Source organism: Tenrec ecaudatus, chromosome 14, assembly GCF_050624435.1.
Source record: "Tenrec ecaudatus isolate mTenEca1 chromosome 14, mTenEca1.hap1, whole genome shotgun sequence".
NCBI lineage: Eukaryota > Metazoa > Chordata > Mammalia > Afrosoricida > Tenrecidae > Tenrec > Tenrec ecaudatus.
Genome location: NC_134543.1, coordinates 40,567,260 through 40,573,283, shown reverse-complemented (window position 1 = coordinate 40,573,283; position 6,024 = coordinate 40,567,260). Strand labels below are relative to the sequence as shown.

The window sequence follows — 6,024 nt, the reverse complement described above, 5'->3', positions numbered from 1 at the left end:
GAGGTACAACCTCAGAACCCATATCCTACCTTAAGGGTCACTATGAGTTGGCATTGACTTGATGGTAGTGAGTGAGAGAATGACTAAAGAAGTGCTATGAGTTGCCATTGACTCACTGACAGTTATATTCATATATTCATAATACTCAGCCATTGAAAGGAATGAAGGATGGATGCCTGCTGAATGAAAGAAGCCAGACACAAAAAGCCAGTTCATTCATACGAAAAGCCTAGGCAAGGTGAACCCACACAGACAGAAGAAGATCCATGTTTGCCAAGACCTGGGAGTATGAGGAGGGGAGGTGAGGAATGGCTGCTAACGGTTTGGGGTTTCTTTGGGGAATGACGAAATATGCTGTAGTTCCACCTTGTCCAACAAGGTCACTGTGAGTTGGAATTGACTTGATGGCGGTGAGCTTGTTTGTTTAGTTTTGGGGTTTGGGTGGATCTAAAACCACTAAATCAATGATAAACAAGGTGACTTCTATGGCCAGTGAATTACACGTCGATTTTTAAATGTTTTCATTAAATGTAACATGGTTGGGTCTGGTACTAAGTGAAATTTCAGTAGATTTAAATTCTGTGACCAATCAGGAGTGTGGGATTCTTTTACTGTTTACAAACTAATGACAGACATATTTGAAGAACAGAAAACTGGAAGATCCCCTACCTTAAACGATTTTCTAGTTCGATAATTCGTTCAGTTAAATCCAAGTTGCCTCTCTCAAGATTCTGAATATTGGTGTTTTTCAAAGACTTAATTCTGGTTAGTGAAGCAATAAGTTCCTCGAGGTCCTGGATGTCCTTCTTCAGGGACAGTATCTGGAACAGCTGTTGCACGTTGTTTTCTTTGTAGCTTTCTAGCTCAGATTTCATCTCTTGCAATGAAGTTTCTTTTATGAGAAGTTTGTTTTGAAGATTTCTTAGCTAATGAGAAAGGGAAAATGTTACTTACAATCATTTATCACTTTTTTATGTCGGGATTTTAAAATCATGATGGGTATATTTAAGCTGCACAATATTATATAATAAAATGAAGCCTTTCAAATATAACAGTGTATTATAGTGTTAGAAACATTTTAAAAATAAAATTGGCACATATGGCATGGAGCATGATTTTATTCCTTTCAACATTAAAATTTTTAAATCTTTTGTTTAACTTTTGTTACTAGAGTACCAATAATGAGTTCTCTAATCCCCACCAGAAGAGCTATGTATCTGCGGGTCACAGAAGTTGTGCTTTACAATGTGACCTACAGGGGGCATATTCATAGTCTTCTTGCCTAAAAGGAAAACTCACTGATTCATGACATTGTGCCTCTTCATGGGAGCAGAGAGCTTCATCTCTTGGGATGCTGCAGATAGTTTGAACTGCTGACCTTGGGGATAGTAGCCCAAAGCATACCCACTACACCACTAGGGCCCCAAACCTCTATAACCTACTTCTTGAGCAGCACAAATAAGACCAAGAACCAAATGGTGTGACCATAGGCCTTTATAAAGGTCTTGTTTGTGCTGCTCAAGAAGTAGGTAAAAGCCTATGGTTACACCATTTGGTTCTTGGTCTTATTTGTGCTGATCAAGAAGTAGGTGTAGCGAAGGGTCAAGAGAAAGAACAAGACTTAAATCGATTATACAGGCAATTGATTTCAAGGCAGATAAAGGAAAGAAGAGATTGTAGAGTGATGGATGGCTTGTGGGAGGGAAAGTGACCCAGGAGAGCCAGCTCAGTTTGGTTTTTGAGGAAGATACCGAGATGGAAATGGAAACAAATAGTGTTATAACAAAAATCATATTAAACCACTGATAAAAATGGATTGAAGTCTACTTAATATATAATTTTCAAACCAGACTCACATTTCAGCTAGCAAGTCAAAATTGCTCCAAAGAAGAACCTCCAAAGCTTCTGATAGGGCATGTTATCAACGTTGCCGTGGAAACAGGGCCAGAATTGTGTTTATATAACAACTTACCCTGAAATACAGCTTCTAATTTGACCTTGAAACTGACAGCACATAGACTCTTCAAAAGAACACAGCACCTAAGACAAAAGCTCTTTTCCAGTGTTTCCAGACCATTGTTTGACTCAGAGGTGACCTTGAGAAACCGGTTCTCTCAAGAACCAAGGTTCAATGATCATCCCAGGGCAAAGGCCTGGATAGGTCACCCCAACCTCCAGGAGACCTAGAAATCTGGATATCACAAGAATTAAACTTCACTTCTCAATGCGAAATTGCTTATCTAATATCAGTTTTTGAGGATGTTGTGACAAAATTCTGAAATCAGTTTTGCTATTTAAAGCAGTGGGGACAGAAGAGCATAAAACTCCAATACTTAAGTGTTCTACAACCAGTAGTAAAATAATAAGTTTAGTGAATTAATTCTCTAGTGAAGAGAAGGTATTAAAAACAAAACCAAAAAGCAAACAAAAATTGTTTGTGAAAAGAATTCTGCTTCCTGTAATACCAGCTAATAAAATGCTTTTAAATCCTTATGCTAAACTCTGAGAAGTGCATGGAAATCTGTACATGAATATTCTCAGCAGCTTTGTTTATAGCGGCCAAACATAGGATAAATGCCCAGGGAATTATATCAAGTAGAAAAGCCCATCCCAAATGCTATATGTGCATGATTCCATCTACATAACATTTGAAAACCAGCTTTAGTGAGATACAGCTCATAAATTCATCCATCCGCAGTACACAGTTGTTTTTAGTATGTTTACAGAGTTTTGCATCCACATTGGATTGGGGTTTTCTCCTTTTGTTTATTGAAATATAATCCACATACCATACGAACCACCCTTCTTAAATTAGTAGTCTCTAGTCTTCTCACAAGATTGGCCAGCCATTAAAAAGGAAAATGTTACTGTCTAGTCAATTCCAACTCATGGCCACTCTGTGTGGTGAAAAGGAGAACTGGACTCCAACCACCCCATCATCACACTCTCCAATTCCAGAGCATTTCATCCCCACTGCGAGGTACCCCAGTAACAGGCTCTCCCCATTTCTCCCTCTCAGGAACCTTGAATCTCTTTTCTATTTGTATGGATTTTGTCTGTTCTGGACATTTCACATGAATACAAACATACAATATGTGTGACTTCTCTCCTTTAGCATCATGTTTTTGTGGTTTGTTCATATTTTTAGTATGTATCAGTACTTCATTCCTTTTATGGCTGACTAATATTCCATTGTGTCGATAATGTTTTGCTTAACTATTTATTAGTTTGTGAACACTTTTTTACTCCTTTTCTACTCTTAGGAAGAATGTTATAACCATTCATGCACATATGCTGTGTGATCATATGTTTTGATATTTCTATTTACCTAGCAATGGAGTTGCCAGGTTATACTGTTACTCTATGCTAAACTTTTTGAGGATATAGCAATTTTTCAACCTAAATATTTTTTTAGGTATAAGAGAGAATAGTAGTTGGCAGAGTTTGGAGGTAGAAAAGAAGTAGGTGTGGCTATAAGGAAACAAGCAGGAGGGATTCTTGTGTTGGAATTATTCGGCCTCTTGACTGCAGTGAAGGATGCTTGAAGAAGAATGATCAAGGTTCATAGAATGTAACACACATGCACGGGGAGTACAAGTAAAACTGGGGAAATCTGAATCTGATTGGTGGACTACTGTAGTGTCAATACTCTGATTGTTCTATTAACCATAGTTCTATAAAGTTTTAGTGTTAAAGGAATGAGGAAAAGTGTCCCAGGGATTTCTCTGTTACCATTTCTTATAACTGCAAGAGAATCTATCATTGTCTCGTTGAAATTTTCCATTAAAAATGACAATCAATTCTAGGGTATATATTTTAGAGCCCTGATAGCATAGTGGTCGGGCTGTAATCCACAAGATCAGCAGTTCAAAACCACCAGCTGCTACATGGGAAAAATATGGGCCTTTCTACTCCCATAAAAGAGTTACAGTTGGAGGAGGGAGGCTTAAGAGGAGCTGAAATCAAGGGCTCAAATAGAATGTAAATATTTAGAAAATAATGGTGGCAACATGTACAAATACGCTTGATACAATGGATGTATGGATTATTATAAGAGCTGTAAGAGCCCCCAATAAAAAAAAATCTTTAAAAGAAAGAGAGAGAGAGTTACCATCTCAGAAATTGACAGAAGGAATTCTACCTTGTTTTATCAGGTCACTATGAGTTTAGCATCTACTTGCAGGCAGTGAGTGAGTTTGGTGTACATATTTTATCTTAAAAAATGGTATTGCCTCGATTCACCTCTTCCAGGACTGGCTGTGCCTTCTAGGTTTCTACTACTGTGCTTTATTCCTAAGCTATGGGAAGAAAAACAGTATATGTGCAGAAACGCTCTCTCAACCCTCACACAAATTAAATTTTCATGAAAACCAAAAAGAAAGTTCTGGATAACACAGATTTCTCTTTATTTAGGGCACTGGGCTGTTGGTTACAATTTTTCATGCTATTTTAACTTATTTCTGTTATAGCAACAACCTATTGAGCACTACACAAATGTTAGCTCTACATCATTGTCCTGGTGGCACTGTCCAATAGTGTGGGACTGCTAACAGAAAGGTCACGCACGGTTCATACCCACCAGCTGCTCCGCCAGCGAAACAGGAGGCTACCTGTCTCTGCAAAGATGGACAGCCGGGAAACCCTGTCGAGCAGCAGTTCTCCACCTTCCTAATGCCCAGACCTTTGCGTACAGTGCCTCATGTGGTCAGCCCCCACCATAAACTTATTTTTTTTGCTACTTCATCACTGTAATTTTGCTACTGTTGTGAATCATAATGTAAATATCTGATATGCAGGATGTATTTTCACTGTTAGAAGCTGAACATAATTAAAGCTTAGTGTTGTATCACAAAAATAATATGTAATTAAATATTGTTAAATATTTATTTCTAATGACAAATAAAAGAAATTTTGTCTTGATGCATGGTGTAGCATGGGTAACAGTCTTCACGCCAGGTACTCATATGTGGGCGTATCTGCATGTGAGCGGACCTGCCTAGAGACGGATAGAGGAGCGGCGTTTCAGTTCCTAAAACGATTGGAAATATGTGTTTTCTGATGGTCTTAGGTGACCCCCGTGAGAAGGTCGTTCAATCCGCAAAGAGGTTGCAAGCCACAGGTTGAGAACCACTGCTGTAGAGGGTCCCTGTGAGTCAAAATTGACTCAATGACAGTGGGTTTCATGTGGCCTAAATTAAGGCAATACAATCACCAAGTGAACATGTTGACCTTATCCCTTTTATATCTGACTTTTTCCAAATAGCTTCCTTGCAGCTGTTTCTCCAATAAACCAAAAGCCAAAACTCATTGCCATTTCGTTGATGCCAACTCATAGTGACCCACTATGCCACCAGGCTTCTTTGGGCAGAAACCATGTTGATTAATTTTTGATGTCCCACAAAGAAATGAAATTAATTATTACAAAAAATATTAAATGCAAGATGTAACCAGAAAAATTGCCTTATCAAGATATATGTATTCCTATAGAATTAGATAACAATCAATGGAAAAGGTAAAGACGGCTCATGCCGAAGGTCAGATATTCTATTGAAATCATGACATTTTTTATTCCAGTCAGGGGAGTGTGCAAACACGGTGCCGCACCACCACAGATTATGTCGCCGAGGTTCCCACATTTGATGAGATCACAGGGGTCAGCAAACCCAGAGTGCACTGGGTGAACCTCCCCCTGGGAAAACCACCTTCAGGATCACGGAGTCTCCCCTGCCAGGTATGTAGGAAGTCACTCCATTTATAACAAGAAAAAAACACTGCCATAGGGAAACCACCAAAAATGTCATAAATTCATGTCAAATGTAGAAAACAGTAACATGGAAACTTATAAATACATACTTACATAGTATCTAAAAACAGGCTAAAATGTGCCCTTGTAGAGCCTTTTTGATACTGCTTTGACAATTGAGAGGAGCTCTCTGGTGAAGTAGTCATTCGATGTCAGGCTGCTAGCCACAAGGTCAGCAGTTTGAAACTACCCGCTGCTCTGAGGGGAAAGGCAGGCTTCCT

General features: G+C 38.8%; 1 non-coding gene across 1 annotated transcript; it reads right to left on the bottom strand.

Moving 5' to 3' along the window:
- Positions 1 to 5,575: 5,575 nt before the first annotated feature.
- LOC142426910 (U1 spliceosomal RNA) lies at positions 5,576 to 5,739 on the bottom strand. Its single transcript, XR_012779789.1, has one exon. It is a non-coding gene; the product is annotated as a U1 spliceosomal RNA (small nuclear RNA).
- Positions 5,740 to 6,024: the final 285 nt, after the last annotated feature.